At 43.7% G+C, this 22,427-nt stretch overlaps 1 long non-coding RNA gene across 4 annotated transcripts in view; it reads left to right on the top strand.

Moving 5' to 3' along the window:
• Positions 1–22,427, top strand: part of LOC128331304 (uncharacterized) — a 72,456-nt gene that overhangs the window by 37,716 nt on the left and 12,313 nt on the right. For all 4 annotated transcript variants that reach the window (XR_008310275.1, XR_008310277.1, XR_008310276.1 and 1 more), the window contains 2 exons: positions 2,990–3,063; positions 6,033–6,396. This is a non-coding gene — a long non-coding RNA (uncharacterized LOC128331304). The remainder of the gene's footprint in view (positions 1–2,989; positions 3,064–6,032; positions 6,397–22,427) is intronic.

The raw sequence follows: 22,427 nt of genomic DNA, 5'->3' as shown, positions 1-22,427 counted from the left end.
TGTTGTGGCCCATAGTTTTCTCACTTCTCTGCCTCTATATCTCTTCTCTCGCCTCTCTGTTTTGGTGGGCACTTTCCAAGGTCTGAAAAATCTCAACTCGTGTCTTGAGTGGGTCAGCAAGGGGAATTTTGTAACTCCAGTGCCTGTAATGGTAGTGAGGAAACAGCCACTTCAGCAGGTGCAGCTTTTCCCACTCCTACATAACAAGCTGCACCTGCCAAAATTCCCACTACTATTAAAGTTAGGGGCTCCATATCCCTGTTTGTATCTAGTCACTCAGTTGATTACTGTGGCTGTTAATGTCTAAAGAATGTTTTGCTGGGTACTGAGGGATGAAGCTCAGCATTAACAAGGCTTTCTGAGTTTTATTCTACAAGCATTGGAATTTTGAAAGCATGGGGAAATAAGCTTTGATTCTATCTGTATCATTTAAATTGTTTCCATTTTGCAAAGCAATGAAATGGCTCCTTTTGTTATAGCTACAGTTTTAAACTGGCCTTATCAGGCGTGTGTGTGTGTTTCTCTCTCTCTCTCTCCTACAATACGTCCTCAGTGCCAGGCAATTTATGTTTGCATATATTTAAATAAATCAACATCTACAAATGAGCAAGGGCCAACTTTATTGGATAGGAGAGGAGGTGCTAACCTTTTGGAGCAGCCTGTTGTAATTGAAACCAGCAGCTTCAAACAACACTCTGGCTGCATTCAGAGGTAACAGATAACTAAAGTTAAACGTGGCTAAGGTTGTAATTCCATTAAGCCTGAACGCAGGAAACCATGGTTACAGGCCAAAAGCAACCTCTGGTTTGCCTTGCCAAACTCCAACTTGAACCTTCAGTTACTTCTAAGGTTTGCCGCCGAAACCTGAGGTTTGACTGCCAAGGCATTATGTCCAAGAGTCACTCCTGTCTGGGGGATGCCACAAGCAGGAATTCAGGAGCTGCAAAGTCCTACTTTTTTCACATAGATTGGGAAAACAAGGCCCACCCACTTCCATTGCTTACTCATGCTTACTCATGAGCAGGGCCGAGTGGCTGAATTGGCAATGCTCCTCCATCGGAGCCTGGGGGAGACTGGGGGTGGCCAGCAGGGGGAGGGGGAACCACCGGAGACAACACACACACCTGCAGCCGCAGCAGCACCCCCTGGAAGTGGTGAGTTTTGTTTTTTAAAAATTAATTGTAGAACCCTGAGCCAGCTCAAGGGGTTTGGCTTAGACCAGTTTGACGGTGAACTGGCTCGAGTTCAAGCTGGTTGTGTAATTTGTATTGCAGAATTAGTAAGCAATTGCAAAAGTGAGGTGTCTACTTTCCCAATGCCAAGATACCATTGAAGCTGCAACAATTAATTCTAAGAGTTATTTCCATAATCAAAGCACACATTAATTATTATGACAGATACTGGGCTTCATGAAATATTACTCTGTTGGTGTTTTCTATTGTTTCACACAAGAAGCTAATTAAAGGGTATAATTGTAAGCTGTTACCTGGTATTTCTTCTCCTTGCAGCATTTGCACAAAATTATAATAAAGGTGATTTGTTTCTTTGTTTTGCATGTACTGCATTTGAAGAAGAGTCTATCTTTTGAACACATGTGCTCCATTCTTACTGCTTTAGTAGCCCTGAAAAGGAGTTGCCCTGCATTATATATCTTGATTATATATTATCAAGAGGCTTTACAGACAGGGCTTCTACCCCGAATCTCTTTCAGAAGAGTGTGTGTGCGTTCACACACCAGCCAAACTTACCCCAAAGTCCCTTTGACCTTGGACCCAATCCACACACAAATTGGGCTTTGTGATGCAAATTCTAGCTTATCTCAAGGTATTTCTGGGTTTTTAAAATGCTGGTTTTAAGCTACTTTTTCTGAAAATGCAGGAGCAAATAGGGAGAGGCACTGATGTGGAATCATTAGCATGATAAGAAAGATACTCTCTTTACAAATGCAGATGTAGCTCTTTGGTACTCTCTCTCCCACTCCCCATTGGCTAGAAGGAAAACATAGAGGCAGGCCATGTGAACTTGCATCAAAACAAAACCCAAGAGCAGAGGGGAGGGGCTGCTTCCCTCAATGCCATGAGTGCGATTCGAAGTGGTTTCGCTCAACATTTACCCTGCAGCATGAAGCCATGTTTGAATAAGTCCCAGGACGCTTCACTTCCTGAGACAAGCTACAAAAGATTGGGATAGAAAAGATTTCAAATGCCATCACTCTGTTAAAATGGATCATTAACCTAAAAAATCACACATATTTCAGTACACACTTGACTGTGTTATCACATCAGATTGATCACTCTTTCTCTACAGGTTTTATCGATAGTTTGTAATATACAAATGCCAGGGTTGGTGGGGTGAGAGGCCCCTTTCTGTCTTCCCTTTTCCCCACCTGGGGCATCCCACAAGGCCTCAGCAAAAGAGGGGAAGGGACCTGTCATCACCCTTTTCCTCCTCCTCCTCCTCCTCCTCCTCCTCCTCCTCCTCTGTCAGGGCATTGGTCCTTGACTCCTCCTCTGATTCACTCTTCCCCCAATTAAATAGCCATTCTTTCCACCCTGTGTCTTCTCCTAGGCTTGCCCTGCCATTGTACCCCATAGGATCCTCTGGGCCAATTCCACCTGTTATGTGGCAAGCAGTTTGGCTTGTCTTATGCACTCTGCCAGGCACACTCTTTGGCTTTGGGTGCTATTTCCACCTTGATCCGACAGCTGCATCCTGTTGTGTGGATGCCATTGTGCGAGTGTAGCTCTGGGAGGCATTTCAGGGGTGAGTCAGTGGGTCAGTCTTGGTGAGGAGGGATAGTGGTGTCAGGTGTGAACTCTCAACACAAATCTGCATGTAGAGACGGCATATGGTGCAAAGGATTTGGCTCATGGTGTTGAGAGGCAAAGAAGACAGTGACACCTGATAGTTTTTGCATAAGCACTGTAAGGCTTGTAAATTCATATAATTATTTTTTTAAAAAAATTCCCAAGTAGTTTGTTTGTTTCAGGGAGAAGAGAACACAGCACAGATTTCCAGGGAAATTAAAGGCAGAATGTCATTCAAGATGAAGCCACAGCTGAGGTGACCTCCAGAGCGGGATAATCTTCATATGACTTCTATGATGCTCAGCACTAATGTCTGAGAGTGGGCCTCATGAGTGACAGTTTGATATACAGTGATAAAGATATCAAACTCCCTGATCTTCCAAAGGAACAACCACTGCATTACATTCTCTGTTGGCTGCACTCCAGGAGGAGGAAATCAGGAATTTGGTCCAGTCCCATACCTGTATTTCCTCAGCGCCCCTCTAAATTCTAGGGCTTAGACACTAAATCCTGCCTTTTCTTTCATAAGCTCTGTAAAAGCCAGTGAATGTATGCCCACAATTTAAGACCTGTGCATATAGCTCAAAGAGAAGACCTACTGATTTTTGTCCTATGGTCATCTGTGGTGAAGTTAGTCTGATCTGTTACTCAGCACTAGGGATGTGCACAGAACTGGTTTGGAGGCCCTTTATGGGCCTCCAAACCGCTTTGAAAGATTGACGGTTCGGCCAGTTTGAAGGGAAGGATCTCTAAGGACATGGAAGGGTGTTCTTACCCCTTTTGCTGCATTTCTCTCACTGGCGCTGCCTTTTAAAATGGTCCAGCGGAGCAGCAGCGTACCTCCTGGCCGCACAATGCCACCTTGGACTAGAAGTGACCATAAGTTGCAACTGCAATTGCGTATGTCACAATATGTGCATGCGCATGTGCAGTGCAGTGGCAACTTCCAGACACTTCTGGTCCGAAGTGCCTGATGCCCTAGTTTTCATCATGCAGGGAATTATTGTATGTAGTAGAAAATCTAAATATTGTATCTGCTACCTGCAATCTAAAGTAATACAGACCATTCTACCACCTCATTCTGCTGCATGTGTAGACCATGCCTGTCATGACTCTCAAGAGGAAAGGGAATTTACAATAGTACAGCAATCAATGGGCATGACTCTTGACATAACCTTCCTGTTTGATGCCAGCACACAAGGCATACAGGCAAGAAGCTATTCTGTTGATCATAATGGACATGATGGTAGAAAGGAAAGAAAGTATTCTCTGAGGCAGACAGGATCCAGATCATTAAGAGCTTTATGGGTCAAAACCTGTGCCTTGAATTGTGCCCGGAAGATCTGTCTGACATCAGGTTGCTGGTTAGAGTTAGCTGAAAGTTGGGATTCTGTATTTCTAACCTGGAAAAATATCTTAGTTATATGTACGAGGGTCTAAGAAATGTGAATGCTGAAATAGATAATTCAAAGGAAATGAAATCAGTCTCCCCCCCCCCCTTTTTTTTTGTAGGAGCAGGGCTCACAGTCCCTTTTTCTGTACACATTTTCAGCCTTAGAATTATCAGAATCTGCTAGCCCTTTTTGTCTGTGTACATTTGATTCAGTCAGGTCCTCTTGAGAGAATATAAAAACATTCACCTCCTGGCAGGCTGAGGAAAAGGACAGAGAACCCCAAGCCATGAACTGACAATAGATAAAAAGTGGGACATTCTCATTGCCTGAGGTGTACATATAAACAAAATTATTACCATATTTCCATAGAGCTGTGTGGGTGTGCAACTATAACTTAAATAATAAAGGCTTTGTGTCTGACGGTAACTAAAATCAAGATCCCAGTCTACAGCAGTCCAAGCTGATACTGATGTTCAAATGTGGATGTTTGGTCCAAGAAGTCATCTCTGTGGACCATTATCCAATGGAACCAATGACTTCAAATCTCCTACAGACATGTGCATCATTTTAATTGCAATTTTAAAATAGAACACCCTGAACTTCTAATGGGGGAGGGGCTTACACACTCCCTTCACTGTTATCTCCAACTTTGCAGAACAGTGGCTGATTAGCCTCATAGGAAAGCCAGTGTGGTGTTCTGATTGGTGAACATCCTTCAGCTTGAAACAGATTGGAAATAAGCTGCATACTTTCCTCACAAACCTGGAAAATGGTTTGGCTTATTTCTGAGCCAATCCCAAAATCAGATCTGAACTCAGCCCACATCTCCACAACCCCAGATTCCCTCCTTCTCACAAGCAGCCCTTGGACAATGCAATTTCAGTGAAGTTGTTGTCATTTTTGAGTATGTTCCATAGAAGAGCAGGATATACAGTAGATTTAAATACATGCATACATATACATAGATAAAATAAATAAAAGCAGATCATTGCTCAGCCATGAAGCTTACTAAGTAACTTTGGCCCAAGAATTACTGCTCATCTTAACCAACCTCACTAGGTTGTTGTGAGGATAAGGTGGCTAAATAAAGCTCCATGTATGCTGGCCTAAGCTTCTTGGAAAGAGGTACAGATACAAATATGATAAATAAATAATATGAAAGCAAACGCATGACATTCTTGTATGTATATCAAATTCTTCAAACAGCCCTGCAGTCTGTTGAAGATTAGTGTCCAATGAGAACGGGAGGATAGCACTTCAAACATATCAGATGAACAGTACCTCTCTGATCACTGACAACAGCCACACACTCTAAAGCAATGGGAGAGCTCCTTGCAAACGGTAGTCAGAGGGGTTTTGGCGGGGAGGGGACCTCCAACAGCATGCTTTTATTACAAGGATCTCAAGCATGTTTCAGTATTACCTTGACTTCTTCAGGGTTGATTAGAATGCCCTGCAATAATTGCATGGTAAGAGAAATATTCAGCAATACCCGAATACATTCCAAATTGCTGCTTGGTTCTCTAAAAAGTAAATTAGGCACACTAAGGTGATCATGGTAAACATATATCAAGATATGTTAATAAAATTGTAAATACTGTCATGGTGCTCACACAGTAACAAATAAATTTTCTGAATGCAAATGAAAGGATTCTATTTTTAGAGGAAAGATGCAGCAATATATTTTAAGCAGAGCTGAGTGAAAACCTTTCATACAGGTTTGCTTTCATTTTAGCTTAGAACAAATGTGGATCCAGGAAGCAATGGCAGATTGCCAAGACTATCAAACCCACTGATCATTATCTCTTCTTGCTCATCCATGTAACAACAGATGCTGCTGCCAGGCACAGCTACGAACATCACATCTGACTACATGGTTCTAGGAAGGAAAGTAGAGGACTTTATGGCTGAGGTGATGATCTCGTCTATTCTTCCAGTAAAAGAGAGGGTACTGCAAAGATAAGGAAGAATACATCAGGTGAATGACTGGTTATGCAGACAGTGCTGACAAGAAATATTCCATTTCTGGGAGCATGGTTTAAGCTTCCTTAACGAAGGACAACTGTCAAGAGACAGGTTGCATCTTGTGAGGACTGGGAAAATGTGTGTGGCAGAAACCTGACAAACCTCAACAAGATGGCTGTATACTACATCCTGTTGGGGATGGAGATGAAAGCCCAAAAGTAAGCAGAGAGGTAAGTACTAAAGATAAGGACTTGTGTACAACAGAAGAAATTGGAAATGGTGTGGGGCTTGCCTAGCAAACCTCGCAATAAAATAGCAGAAGAGACAATGGAGCACAATATCCATGATTTGTAATGTCTAAACACTAATGCATAGAGTATGGGAATTAACCAAGATGATCTTGGACTCCCACTACAGAGGTAAATATGACTTGATAGGTGTATCTAAAACTTGTTGGGATGGCCCCCAGTATTGGAATGTAGCAGCTACAGGATATAACTTGATCAAAAAGAATAGATGCGATAAAAAGAGAGGGGGGAATAGTATTATACAGTATGTCCAAAATGCATACACATACACAGAAACCCAAGAGAATGAACATGGTAGCCCCGTGGAGAGCTTCTGAGTAAAAATAAATGGAGAAGAGAAGGAAATAAAAACATTGCAATTGGAGTCTACTACAGATCGCCATATCAAGGACAAGATGTGGAGAAGGCAGAGGCGTAACTATAGGGGGGGCAGGAGGGGCACGTGCCCTGGGCGCCATCTTTTTTGGTCACATGGGGGGCGCCGCCATGACAATTTTTTTTTTAATTTTTTAAAATTTTTTGTTAATACAAATGTTTCCTGCTCAGTGCAGCAGCGCTGCAGCAGTCAAGGGAGCGTGTCGGTGCCCCCTCCCCCATGAGCGGTCCCTTCTGCGCCACCCGCGCCACCCCCCCATTGCTTTGCTGGCGCCTGGCGGCCAGTCAGTGGCCTGGCTTGGCGGCGGCGGTGGGCGCTTGTGAGGAAAAACCTAAGTATAATGTAGTATGTTGGGGGCGCGGGGGGGGAGCCATTTCAATGCTTGCCCCGTGCGCCGTTTTCCCTAGTTACGCCTCTGGGAGAAGGCATTCCTGGGGGGGGAAATAGGCATGTTCCAATAGGGCTGCCAACTCTGACTGAAGCAATTCTTTGCCATTTTTGTTGTATCATTCCAAGGCAGCAACTGCTGAGAAGAGCACAGCCACTGCTGTGAAACAGGTGGTTGTGAAAGAAGTGCAAAACAGTTAAAGGAGATTTGTCTCCTGGTTTGCCAACTGGTTTGCCACCCCCAATAATTTGAATGAAGAGTTCTTATGAGAGAACTTTTGCCTCAGTCCTTTCGTTTTGGTATAGAAAAAGCCACTTAATTTAAAGCAGCTGCTGAATTTTATCTTCCCATGCATCTTTTAAAGTAACAGGAACTCTTTGAGAAACATAGCCCTCGTTGCATGTTCAAAGTTGTGTACAATGAATATGGAAGAGTGGGTGGCATTGCAACAGTATATTCCACCCACATGCATGTCCATGAGCATTCTATAGGATGCACCCAAACATTCCTACAGAAATTACAATGAACATGTCTAGATGGTGGCAGAGTCTGTCACACTCCACAATCCTCACATGTTCATTGCCTGAAAATGGTTTATTTTAAAATCAATTTAACCCCTACCAGACTTTTCCTTTTCCTTCATTCCTCCAAAAAATTTTTTTGACTTAGTAGTCTGAAAATAATCAACCAGAAAGCTCCAGAGGAAGAGCAAGAATGTGTGGTCACAGAACTAGAAACCCCAAACATACACAGAAAGGTCATTCACATCACCAAAAATCCCTGGGACTACAGAGGGCTGAGGGGAAGGCAGGATTATACCACACACATGAGCAAGAGCTCACCTTTGCTCCACCACACTGCACGTGCACATGATCGGTGTGTCAGTGATCTCTGAAGAAGGGATCTGGAGGAGGAAGTCCTTCATTATCCCACAATGCATTGTGTGGGCAGTGGAGAGGCTGCCAACATCAATGCAGCAGCTCCCTGGCCACTCTATGGTGGAGAGCCAGCCAGGCTGGTGGGAGCTGCCGCAAACAGCCCTGATCACACACACGATGAGGGTCGTTGAGGTAGGAAGGGGCTGTAACCTTGGTTGAAACCAAGGCAAAAGGATAGGATAGCCCTGCTTTAGAGCAGGTCAGTAGAAGCAGGTCCCACACAAGCCTCTTTACCCTGGGTTTCCTGCTCCCACCCAGCTTTGCATAGTTGTGTGAACAACTTTAGAGTGTGTTTCCTTCCATGAAAGGAGGAATAAGCAGTACCAGCAGATCTGTGATTAGGAACAACAGCTAATTATCCATACACTAGGGAGCAAAATATGCAAACACACATAAAACACACATTAACATAAAAAGGAGGATCCAGTAATTGAAATAAAATAGAATCCTGAGAAATTTGAAATAAGGTCAGGATTTTCTGTGGAAGCTCATTGCTAAAGATGAAAAATAGAAAACAAGTTCTACAGGGAGATCCCACAAATCCCTAGCCTTAGCTGAAAGAACTAAGAAGTTCCATTGCAAACCAAAAATGACAAGCTCAGGGAAACTTTAATTGCTGATCATTCCAGCTGATCAAGTTCATGTTAAATTGGTGGGTTGCTGACCTTCAAATGAGGCTGTAATTCCATGATTGTAGTTAACAATCTGACTCCCTGATCCTGAAGGCACTGATTTCAATGGAATTGACTTTCACCAAATACACTTGTAATTAGTTTGGGAGTGTTGGAGAGGCATGACCTTGATATCTCATCTCCCTCCCCCCACTCTCCCTTTAGTTTCAGCCACAATATAGAAATGATTATTGATGCTGTAAATGTTTGGCAAACTCATTCAGATCCACTAATCCATCTCTGGCAGATGCCTGCTGCCAGTGTCTGTTTTCATACTACACTGTCCAGCAAGTTGCCACGGATTTATCACAAACAGCAGCTTTGAACCCAAATCCTCAATTAGCATAAAATCACTATAATTTAACCACAATCATCACAGCTGACAGCAGCTTATTCAGGATGACTGACTGACTGTTAGATTGCAAGCAGCCTCAATCAGCCTGCCTAATGGTCTAAAAAAGAGATCTTGCTATGAATGTGCCTTTTAGCCCCAAACACCACAATTAACCACTTTAGAATCCTTTCTCTAGGACAGCACCACTTGCATGGAGAACAAACAGAGGCTGCAATCTGGAAGCCCCTTGATGGTAGCTTTGTTGTCTGTGGAAGTTTTTCCTTTCTTTCTGCATTTTAGGGTTCCCAACTGTCCCTAATTACAAGGGAAGTCCCTCATTTCAGGGAGAAAATGTTCCTCCCATTCTGGAGACAATTTCTCCCACATTTTGGTGGCAAGGGGCATGCAGCAGCAGGCTGGCAACCAGCCTGAGCTCCATAGGGCTCTTTCCTTGCTGGCTTGCAGACTTCTGCTACAGCTATAGAGCTGAGCAGCGGTTCAGTCCAATCAGCTGTTTGTGGGTGGGCGGGGCTTGCACAGGAGCCTGCTCAGTCCTCTTCAGACTTTGAGACAGCAACTAGCAGCTTCTCTCTCTCTCTCTCTCTCTCTCTCTCTCTCTCTCTCAGTTGTGTGAACACACAGCAGCACTAATCTGATAAAATTTAAGGTATGGATGTTGTCTGGGCTGGCTGGGGTGGTGGTGGTAGGAATTGGAAAAAGGAGGCATGTGGGGAAAGGAAAAGGCAAACCTTATAAATGTAACAACTGCACAAGCAGGAATGATTTAGTGTCTGTTTTTCCAGCCACATGTTCTCCCACTAGTTAGTCCACTGGAGCAAATAAATGACCTAATTTCAGCCTGCAGATTAATTATTCATTGTTATTAATATAATTCAATTACATATACATCACTGATACTCAGGTTCTTGAATATCCTTGCATACACCTCGCAGCCCCACCCCCAAGCCCCTCTCCCTTTCCCAGGCCCCACACCCTAGCCCCAAATTTGTGCCCCTCATTCTGGCAATGAAATATTGGGAACCCAATGTTCCACACAATTCTGGTAGTACTCTTGATGCAGGCCTGCAGCAAGATTGCGTCTAGTCCAAGGAAAGATGGAGAGAGGAGTTGGGAAGCTCAATTGACTTAAGTGTACTGAATCTGAATATAACACAGTGATGAAAATCTCCCCCCTGCTGCAGACCTTCTTGTCCTAATGGTCATCAAGTGATCACCAGATGGCAGCCCCCTTTTGCTTCCCCAGTATGTTCCATTCTCTTATCAGGGGGATGGAAAGATGCTCAATGTAGAAACCCATCCATGGAGTACTCTTTGTCCCCTTCTGTATATCTTCATGCCCCCAGGGGCAAGTGATTTTTCCACCACTAAGGGCTTTCCAGATACCTTCTTATTCCCATATAAGCAGGTGAATAGGCTTCCATTTTGCACATCACACTGAACCTACAGACATTGGTGGATTGGTCAGTGAGCATAGTCTCACTTCTTCCATGCATCCCTCTGGAGGGAGGGTTGGCTGAAAGGGGCACTAGTTAGACTTGCATCCTTGGAAAATATCATGCAGGGTCAGAAAGCTTGTCCAGTGTTTGTATGTAAATGTCTGCCCAATATGCAAAACCTTTGGCCACTGCTTCAAATCTAGTCCTTAAACATTGAGTAGAATCCCTAGTCCAATACCATAAAGAGTCTTCTATGTCTTTTCTCCTGCCAAGTAACTGTTGTGAGAATTTTCTTTGTTGATTTACATCCAAGGTATGAATGTATGCAGCATGAACAAAATTAGCTGCCTCCACATTAATATTCCAAAGGAGTTGCATTCTGATCAAAGTTGATCAATTAAAGCCATTAAAAGAGAAATGTATGCAGCACCATTGAAGAGAAGAAAATTCAGTATGACTATATAAGCACAGTGGCTCAAGTACTAAGTTAACTGTGGAAATGTGGGGAAATTTTCCCACTTTTACTTTGGGGAAAATAAATATGCTGGTCCAAAAACACAGAACAATTGCAAATTCAAGACTACTGTTTTTTCATCCTCTATACTACTGAACTGAGTGTGCGATGAGAAAGGTTTTCAGGAAATTGCATGGTAATGAAAGGTAAAGGGCACCGTCGAGTCAGTGTCAACTCCTGGCGCCCACAGAGCCCTGTGGTTGTCTTTGGTAGAATACTGGAGGGGTTGACCATTGCCTCCTCCTGTGCGGTATGAGATGATGCCTTTCAGCATCTTCCTATATTGCTGCTGCCCGATATAGGTGTTTCCCATAGTCCGGGAAACATACCAGTGGGGGTTAAAACCGGCAACCTCTGGCTTGCTAGTCAAGCCATTTCCCCGCTGCTCCATTAGGTGGCTAGAAGGAAAGGGAATTACAGTTAGAATAAAGAAATGATGCAGAGTGAATGGCAAAAAATACTAGTCCATGTGAAAGATATTACACTGAGAAGCAAGATCCACCACTCTGGGTTCCTTGGATGAAGAGCGGGCTATAAATGTAGTAATAATAATAATAATAATTTGGGTGGTAGCCCCCACCCATTAGGCACTACCACCTCACCACACTCTTCCACCCCAGATCCCACTTTATGCCCCAAATCTGCCTCAAAGACACCAAACCTTCAACAATTCACCAAAAACCAGCCCTTTGTCCAATTCCTCTGAAATTTGGTTGGTAGCCTCTACCCATTAGGCACTTAACTTAAACTGAGTAGTACCTCACTGCCTTGCGGGTGGGAGTGGGGTGTAGTTGGCACATGGCAGTTGACAATCGGCACTGTCTAAAGGACAGAAGAATGAATAAAAGAAATGAAAGGTGTGTAATGAATCCTCATAAGGATTCATTGAGTGAAAGTTATTATACACCAAAGAATCCGAACACTTAAAAAATAGTGACCATACATTTTGCTCCATAACTCCACTTCTATAAGGGCTAGAGCTTAGCTTTTTTTAAAAATGAAAGCTGGGAATCTGGGGAAATTTACAGGACAGATCCGAAACCCGAATCGATTCAAATCGAATCAGCCGCGATTCGATTTGTACCCGAATCTAGCCAATGGACCACAGGGGTGATTCGTTTTGTCTCTGAATCACACGAATCAGCTAGATTCGGGTACAAATCGATTTGTATCTGAATTGATTCGCACTTCCCTAATGGCTATCTTCTCTTCCAATGTAAGATTATGACCCCTCTTAGAGCTCTTTTGTTCCAATTTAGCAATATCTCACCTTTGTGTGGACTTTGGGTTTTCATAGATCCCAGTATGCTTTATTTATCTGCTTGACAGGGAATCCTCCCTGGCACTGTACTTATTGTGTGGTGCCTTGTGGGATATGCGGAGGCTGGGAAAATGAGTCCCATCCTCTGATGCTCCACACTGCTCTTGGCAGCACAGGTTGTGTGGGTGTGCGGCTTGTGCGCCGAAAGGCTCACGATCAATCGTCTGGATTGAAAGACTGAGAGGCTCACCATCAATCGTTGAACCCTGCCTTCTCGCCCGCCCGTGCATGCGGTCGGTTGTGTGAATAGCCCCACTACCTTGCAGTCTAGTTCTATCATGCATCGGACTCTCACCATCAGCCCAATGGGACGACTGTAATTCTCAAGCTCAATGAAGAATTCTGAGTAGGCAGTGGAGTAACCAGTGCCTCCTCTGTACAGGCTGAGGAACGTAAGCTAGCGGTGAGCATCCCACTCTCTTAGATGACAACTCAGTCACAGCCTATGTGGAAATCTATTTTTTCTTCGCTCTAATGCAGCCAAGTGACATAACAAAGAGATCAAAAATATATGAAAGTCTTCAGAAGAACGCATGAGAATCTGGCCAAGGGTAAATCAGCAAATTCAGTTTGTGATTGCGAACACAGAAGCTTCTGCAGAGGCATATGATGCAGAGGGCTGAATTCGGTTCATGATAAATGGAAAAAAGAGATTTCACCCTTTCATTTAATTTGGTATTCATGGCTAAACACTAGGGCTGTACATTGCTCAAAAGACTGGAACCTATCAGATTGGATCTGGTTCTGATCAAGTACTTCAGCTTACCAATGCACTTGGGGGAGGGGGGCAGTGCCCACATCAAACTGGGCCAATGTACTGCAGGCCTCACTTGGCTGCAGCATGATGGTCTATCCTTCTTTCTTCTAACCTGAAAAAGATGCTGCCTCAATAGGCAGCAAAAATTGAGTTTAAAAACTCCATCTTCCTGGCAGCCGACCCATACTGCTCTGGGGAAGGTGATGTTGTGTCTTTTCTCTGGTGCATTACTGGCAACAAATGCTGCCTCCTTCCCCCGAGAATTATGGGCTGGCTGCCCAGAAGAAAGCAATTTTTTGAAGTTTAGAAGAGAGCTCACCACACTGCCACGAAGTAAGCCCCCACCCAATCTGATCTGATTTTATCTTATATAGGGTGTATCGGATACGCTTGTATCGGATCCAGTTGGACTGAGTCTGATCAGGCAGATTTTCCATTGGACCCAATCTGGTGAAAAATGGTCTGATAGGGCCCACACAGAATTCAGCCTGATTATCATTTAGCCTGATTGAATGCACAGCCCTACTAAAGACCACACACAATAGGAATAAGTAAGACCTGAGAGAGCAGCAGTTTGTTTGATATTGTCCATTTCTCCTTTGTTCCTTTTGGTTTGGTTTCGCCTTGCCAGCGGCAGCTTGCAGGGAGGGAGAAGGGAAAGAGAGAGTGCAGGGTGGAAACTGACAACGTAAACGCTCTAATCTTCAACTCAAACATATTCTAGTCAAAGTGTTCAACAATCTGATAGGGCTTCTTGACACCAGGCCACAGAATGGCAAGGGGAACAATGTGCAAGAATATAAAACATAGAAGCAACATGTGGCTGCTTCTTCCTGCCTTCATTCTTCCTTGTTGCTCTGTTGACAGAGAAACAAAAGCTTCTGGGCTTTGCCTTTCTCCATGCAAAGCAAAACAATTCCTCTCTTTTGGTTCTGTTTAGTATTTTGATTAAATCCACTGTCTTTCTCCCAGTTTGTTTGGAGGTTGCCTTTAGCGAGAGCATTTTATTTTAATACCATTTTCTCCCAACCTGCCTCTACTGCCTCTCATCCCACCTTCTTTATACAATTGAATTTGTGAGATCTTGCATCTAGCCTTGTTATTCCTTGTTGTTTTGTCATATTATTTAGAGGCTACCTGTGAGGTTGCATTGGGGGTTTTTTAGGGCTTCCGTGCCATATAGCAGGAGGCAGAGACAATTCATTTGAAATCTAGTTCATCCCCAACAGCAACTCACCCAACACGTCAACATATTGTTTCTTGTAGGCTTATCATATAGTAAAAAAAGAGGTTATCTGTGACGTTGGGTTGGTTCAGATGTCACGTTAAACTTCAGTTAAAGCTGGGCTCTGCACAAAGCCTCTGAGACTCAAGAGCGCATGATCCCTCCTACAATCCCTGTGCGAGTGTCCACTTCCACTCTAGGTTAAGGTGAACCAAAATTGGTTACGACATCCAAACCCACCAATCTCAGCTTCTTCTAGCCTATTTATCTGTAAGTAGGATCTGTATCCAAGGTTTGAAATATGTTACAGATCTCAGCTTATCTGATGCAAGCAGGCGATCTCAGTTTACTTTAATCTATTTTAGAGCACAAGTCAATGCTCACACAGAGATGGGGAGGGGAATTGCATACTCCCAAGGCTCAGAGACAATGCACAGAATCCTGGCTTTCATTTATGTCTGCGTAATGTTTGAATCGCCCCATTGTGGTAGTTTGGACTGGGGGTGGGGTGAGGCCCTCCCAGTAGGGAGTAGAAATTTTACCAAGAGCGATGTTAGTGAAACTGCTCCGGGGTGAATCTACCTTTTTGGGTTCATGCGGGGAATTTAGCTCAGAAAGGAACAGTTTCACATAAGTTTTAATTTGTGCAAAGTTATGGATGCAGGAAATGAAGTGGACTGAGACAAGATTTTACGTTTCAAAATAAAAAGAAGATATTTATTGTAGGGAGGGGTACAGAGGAGAGAAATGTGTGGTTAGAACAATATTACTATTTTAAAAAATACATTTAACTGCAATGAGGCGTTTTAGCCTAGAGTCCTAATTGTGTAAGTTCCCAGGTGAGCAAGAGAAAGAGGCTTTTAGAGAAGTTCCAAATTCCAATTGACCATTGCTGTCTGACAGGTGTGTTGGGAGGGACCAGCCGGGATCCCATTGTTGCTGATCTTTCTTCCTAAGTGTAACAATGTGGGAATTGCCAAGGTATGCCAAGGCTCTTGTCATGAAAACAGAGTGCATAGACCTGAGAAGGTGCATCTGCAAAAACATAATCTAATCAGTACTTTTGATGGGTGCATCTCTTAGGTTCATATCGCTTGCTCAACCTCCTTTGTGTGGGGGGAAGATTTACCTCTGCAAGCCTCATCTATGTTCTTCCTGTTGAGCTAATTGGCAGATTAGCTGGCTGCTATCCTTTTTGTGAAAGGAGGCAAAAGACAAGGCAGTTCACCCTGAGTGCAGAATGGCCTTGGCAGAGACTTAACCTCCTTTTAGTTAACTTCTGGAGTCTATTTAGGATGCTAGGGAGGGCATACATCTGCTCCCCTTTACAATTTGCTTGTTAGGAGTCAAATCTAGGAGTGACTGGCTCACTGTCACTAAGTAACCTGTCCCCATGTATATAAACAGAGAACTCATGATGCTGTGAGCCTCCTGAGCATATACAGAGTGATATCTCCAAGCCTGGAGACTCAAACACAAATGAGAGTGCTCCAGGGAGCCAACAGAAAAGCTTTGCTAGCAACAGAGAAGAATACTGTTGCAGCATATCACACATCACACACATCACAGTAGAAAACAATATTCAATGACCAAACAATCTGTTTTTCCAAAAAAGACTATCCCTGCATTTAATAGATTTCAGATTTGACAGTTAATTATTTGATTGTTCTGTATTTAAAAATCAATAAGATATTCAAGATATAGTGTCATTTATATTTATGTATGTATTTATACACTCCATCAAAACTCAAGGCATCTGACAATAATGAAGCAGAATGAGATAAAACATATTATAATGCAATCTTATATCAGGGATGTCAGTTAGTACCCAATAAAAGTATCAATACAAATATAATAAAATGACTGTAATTAACATTGCTTATAAAAATGCATTGCACCAGTCAAATAACTTCAGAGATAGTAGATGTCAAAGGGAATTGCTTTATATGACATTCCTGCTTTAGCCACCACAAGACCACAACGAAACATAATCAGCAAGAATCTAGGTCTGATTCTCACAAACGTGGTGGTAAACCTGTGTCTGGGTTCTACTATTTCAAACTGGTAGTGGAGGCTCATATGACTGAATGATTCTACACACACACATACACATACTGTACACAGAATATGAGATGTCAGGGAGAGTTTCACCTTCTCCCTGCCATAAAGTTTTCAGTCTGAGAAGTTGTGGGGTTTTTTTGGTAGGGAGTAGCATTCACTCATTTGTGCACTGCCCTTAGAGCCAAGGTTGGGAAAGGGAAAGAGCTGTTGAGAAGGAACACAACAGGAGCTGATCACCTTGTCACCATGACAACAGGAATGATATTGGAAGAATGTTGGATGTGTTGCAAAATGTTGTAGACATTCTCTGAACTTGTAAGATATGGCAGTCAGGAGGGAACTAGGGAGGGAACAGGAAGTGGGTGTCAGCTGAGGAGGAAGTGGGAAGTGGTTCAGATGTGGAAGAAGAATTTAATGGCAATTTAAGTTTGGGCCCTAGTGCATTGGGACCAACTTATGTACCCTTCAGAATGAGAGAGATATCTCATTAATCACCAGTAGTGTTAGTATAAGCAAATTTCTTGGCCGACTCAAGATGTGAATTAGGCTTTCCATAGAGAAGAAAACAAGGGTAAAGCTGAGCTTGAAAGCTCTTTAAAAAATACTGGCTCAAATTTGAGAGGGCTAGGCAGGGAGTGGGGTGGCAGCCTGTAGACATCATAGAGCGTAAATGCTATCATTGGCAAAGGGAGTGCAGGAGAACTTCACTCCTGTTCACATTCCCCTCCAAATGCCAAAATGGCAAGGGCTGTTCCAGAGGGAAGGGAAGGGAAGCCAGGCACCCTTCCAGACAAGGAGTTTGCCCTCCCCGCATTTCTGTTTCAGAAATTAAGCATGTGAGACACAGCTTGTCCACCCGGAAAGGCACTTTGCCCCATCTGTGCACCCCCTCAATTTTTTTCTAGTGCTGCCACTGCTAAATGGTACCCACCTTTGCAGTCTGCAAATGAGATGATGCACTCGGGGACCATTTCAGTTTAACTCTAGCTAAGAGGAATAGTAGCAAACCATCTCCAGTCCCTCACTTCCAGTTCTCATTTGAAAGCTGACTGTCATGAGGTTGGCAGAACATGACACAGAAGTGGATAGTCACTCTGTCACATGTATCTCTGTAGTGCAATGTCCTATTTGCTTGATATTTGTTGCTACTCAAATGACCACATTAAATTGGAAACAGTAAGTGTTGATCAAATTGCATTAAGACTGTGACCCCTTGTGTTCTCCCCTGCTAACTTGGCAAAGAGGCACCTTTTAATGTGGCGATTCTCTTTATTTAGCAGGGGGAGAGTAACTGGCCCTCTCCACCCCCAGCACAGTACCTCCAGGGACTGTTGCTGGTGTCTATCTGATGTTTATTTTTAGATTGTGAGCCCCTTGGGGATAGGGATCCATCTTACTCATCTTATTCATTATTTCTCTGTGTAAACTGCCCTGAGCCATTTTTGGAAGGGCGGTATAGAAATCAACTAAATAAAATAAAATAAAATAAAATAAAATAAAATAAAATAAAATAAATAAATGTGAAACAAACAACTCTGTTTAATTTATATTGATTCAGAAGTGGATTGAGAACAAAATATTTTCTGCCTTCCAATAAAACCTTTTAAATGTGAACAAAATGCAATAAATGCATTTTGCCTGAATTTGTAGAAAACCAGTAAAACCCATCTGAGAGGAGTAAATATTAATAGAGAATTTTGTCCTTAGATTAAATAACACCTTCCCATAACAGTCAGTCACACAATCTGTTTCCTGACAGGGTAAACTCCCTTCTGCTTACAACCTGTTTGCATCACTGCCACCTGGTGGCTATGGAGGAAACAATTCTTATTGCTTCCTTTCGCACAGTGATTAAAAGTGGAGAATTTAGAGTATGGTTGGGAGACTCACTCTTTACCTCCTTATACCTTTGGACAATTAAACAAATCACACTTTAAACAATTTTGTCTCGAATAAATACAACCCCATGGCTCTGTTCTCGCAATGACTAAATATTAGAGAAAGGACTAGCGTGAGTCTGAAAAATCTGCCACTGCTGCAATGCAAGGTCCTAAGCATAAGGACCAGTGTATACTTTTGTTGGCAAACTTAGGTGTGAACATTCCGTCTACCACTTTTCTGCTGTAAAGAGGCAGGGAAAAGACATGATTTGCAGGAGAGACGCAGCAGGCCAGGGTGTACTTAATCCTTCCCCTAACACTACTCTTCTCCTAATCTTCCACCCCGTAGCCACTTTTCTCCACTTTTCACAACAAGCCCACATCTGCAAATCTGGACAGGTCATGATGGGATAGAGTTCGCATCCATGGGGATTTTATGGGGCAAGCAGCGGAAAGAGGAAGGGTTACACACAAACCCCTGCCTGCCATTTCTCTTCTGCAAAGGTTCTTGCTGCTTCTTTGCAATGGGGAAGCAACCGCTGGGATTCTGAGACCTGGGTTTACTAAGAAAAACTTAGACTGGCCATCACACACAGCTGTTTGGACTGCAGTCTCAAGTGTGTGTAGTGGAAATAAACTTTTAACATATTTTAATTGTTCATGTGAGTGTGCTATCAGGGTGGTTAAAATTATTATTCAGTGGGTGTCTTTCATTCTTTCAACATATATTGAAGCTACAACGGGTCCAGAATGCAGCAGCTCGCCTACTCTTGGGTGCCAGAAAATATGACAGGGTAATACCTCTCCTGCAGTCATTGCATTGGTTGCCTATTCGCTTCCGAGTTCAATTTAAGGTCCTGGTTTTGACCTTCAAAGCCTTGCAGGGTTTTACGCCTGTCTACCTGCAGAACCCGCTTCTCCCATCCAGTTACATCCCGTCCAGTCAGATCATTTCAGATGGCCCTTTTGTCAGTCCCTGATTTCTGAGAGGTTCAGGGCGCTAGGACCCATGAAAGGGCCTTTTCGGTTGCTGCCCCACTTCTCTGGAACTCCCTTCCCCTTCAGATTTGTTTAGCCCCTTCGTTACTGATTTTTAAATCTCTGTTGAAGACTTTTCTTTTTCGCCAGGCTTTTGTCCTGTAGTTTACCCATTTGGTTTTTTCTCTTTTGTTAGTTACCTTCGTTTTTAATTTAGAATGTAATTTTAATGTTGTCTTGCTTTGCATGTTTTTGTACACCACCCAGAGTCTTCGGAGTGGGCGGTATATTAAATGTTTCAAATAAATAAATAAATAAATACATACATACATACATACATACATTCAACGGGGTCTTCTCACAAACCTATAATGTCTAATGTTTTCTTCGAGGTCTACACAAAGAGAATCTCTACCACTTTGCCTTAATACAGTATTTTCTTCAGAAAGAGTGGAGGAAAGAACTGTTCTATTACGTACTGCTTTGTCTCTTTCTGCTCTTTAACCTGATTGAGTAAAATAAAAGTGGGTGAGAGTGTTTTAAAGAAAACCTAGCCCAGAATGTAGGCCTGAGAATGCCCTTTAACACTGAGCCTGAAATGGAAAGCAACTTTTATGGATTAGAGTTCAAAACCTCATGTCTACCAAGGTTACCTCAGAGTCAATATTAAGCATTTATTGCACAGTATGGAATGTGGGGAATATGGAATGTGGCATATGGGGTGTAGGGGTGGGGGCAAGGCTGTTAGACAAAGGAGATGGTGTGGGGAGCGAGATAAACCTATGAGGGGAAAGGGGGAAAGACAGAAAAGAGAATGAAAAATGAAGGGCTTTCGAAGTCCTTGTATTTTTACTTGTCAAAACGCCCAATGGATTGTTTCCACAAATAGAACTTCTATTTGCATAAGAGGAGGGGAGAAATGTTGCTGATCGTCTTCCCTCCACAGCCCCCTGAAACAGGCTCTGAGGGGTGGGAGATCCTCCAGAGCAAGATGAATGCAGAACTGCAGTGGGAAGGGGGGGGGGATCAGTGAACTAGGTATGTGCCTGGAATGGATTTTGCGTTTTGTTTCAAGCTTGAAACAAAACACAGATGGCCAAAATGTTTCATTGAAAAAGCGGTCAACCTGGTTGTTTCGATGAAACAAACTTGAAACGTTTTGAGTGTTTCAGCAACAGAGAACAATTAGGAAACCCAAAATACCCCATTGTTCCCCATGTTTAGCTCCTAGGGAAACCAAAGTTTGGGCACATGATGTCGCCCACACAGTGCCCAGGATCTTGTCCACTTCCTCAGGCTGCACCAACTGAAAAGAATCCAACACAATAGGACCAGATGGTACCAGAGGCACGTCTGCCAGAACTGCCAAAACCCTGGAGTCCAAATCAGCACGGATGCGAGCGACTTTATCCGCAAAGTGACACGCAAATTGATCACAGCGGGCTGTGGATGGTTCCTCCCCCATTACCTGGGGGGATGTGTGGAGCAATGTCTTAGCTACACGAAACAGCTCCGCTGGTCTGCACTGAGCAGAAGCAATGGAGGCGGAGAAAAGGCATTTCTTTTTTCTCCCTTGATTCCTCCAACCTGGACAACTATTGACCGGTCTCTAACCTGCCCTTTTTTGGCAAGGTGATGGAGCGTGTGGTAGTGTCCCAGCTGCAGAGGGTCTTGGATGATATGGATTATCTGGACCCTTTTCAATCTGGCTTCTGCCCTGGATATAGGACTGAGACTGCCTTGGTCGCTCTAGTGGATGACCTATGCCGGGAACTAGACAGGGGGAGTGTGTCCCTGTTGGTTCTGCTGGACCTCTTGGCAGCGTTGGATACCATTGACCATGGTATCCTTCTGGGCCGCCTCTCGAGTATGGGAATCGGAGGTACTGCGTTGCAGTGGTTCCGGTCCTTTCTTGGGGGCGGGGTCCAGAAGGTGGTGCTGGAGGACTACTGCTCGGCTCCGTGGCCATTGGCCTTTGGGGTCCCACAGGGTTCGGTCTTGTCCCCCATGCTGTTTAACATCTACATGAAACCACTGGGAGAGGTCATCTGGGGACTTGGACTGAGTTGTCAGCAATATGCGGATGACACTCAGCTCTATCTCTCCTTGTCACCTGATCCTAGGGAGGTGGTGGATGTCCTGAATCAGGGGCTGGAGGCCGTGATGGGTTGGATGTGGGCTAATAAACTGAAATTGAATCTGGACAAGACGGAGGTAATGTTGGTCAGTAGGAGAGCCAATCGGGATGAGGAGATTTTACCGGTTCTGGATGGGGTTGCACTCCCCTTGAAGGAGCAAGTACACAGCTTGGGGGTATTACTGGACCCGGCTCTGCTTTTGGAAGCTCAGGTGGAGGCGGTGGCCAAATGTACCTTTTCACGGCTTTGGCTAGTGCGCCAGCTGCGTCCTTTTCTTGAGAAGGCAGATCTGGCCACAGTTACCCATGCTTTAGTCACGTCAAGGCTGGATTATTGTAACGCACTCTATGTGGGGCTGCCCTTGAAGAATATCTGGAAACTGCAGCTAGTGCAAAATGCGGCAGCTAGGGTTTTATCTGGAGCTGCCCTGTGGGAGCACATCACACCCATTTTGAAAGAGCTGCACTGGCTACCAGTTTGTTTCTGGGTCCAATTCAAGGTGCTAGTTTTGACCTTTAAAGCCCGTAGCAGTTTGGGCCCGGGATACCTGAGGGACTGCCTGCTCCCAAGGGTTGCTGCCCGCTTGATGAGGTCATCTGAGGGGGCTCTGCTCCAGGTGCCGACAATGAGTGTCCCTCGTGCACGCGGGAAAGGGCCTTCTCTGTTGCTGCCTCCAGACTCTGGAATGCTCTCCTGGTGGCTATTCGCTCCTCGGTCTCTATCACAGCTTTTAGGAAAAGTGTAAAATCTTGGCTTTTTGCCCAGGCATTTATTTGATTCTCTGCTGCTGCTCTTTATAATCTGTACTGCTTTTATGCCTTTGTTTTAAATTTTTAATCAGATCTGTTTAATATTTTTTTCGTTTAATATTTTAATTTTGTCTTTTTTACCATCTTATGTTTAAATTTTTTGCTG

This window comes from Hemicordylus capensis, chromosome 1 (genome assembly GCF_027244095.1).
Source record: "Hemicordylus capensis ecotype Gifberg chromosome 1, rHemCap1.1.pri, whole genome shotgun sequence".
NCBI classification, from domain to species: domain Eukaryota; kingdom Metazoa; phylum Chordata; class Lepidosauria; order Squamata; family Cordylidae; genus Hemicordylus; species Hemicordylus capensis.
This window is presented reverse-complemented; position numbering and strand designations above follow the sequence as displayed.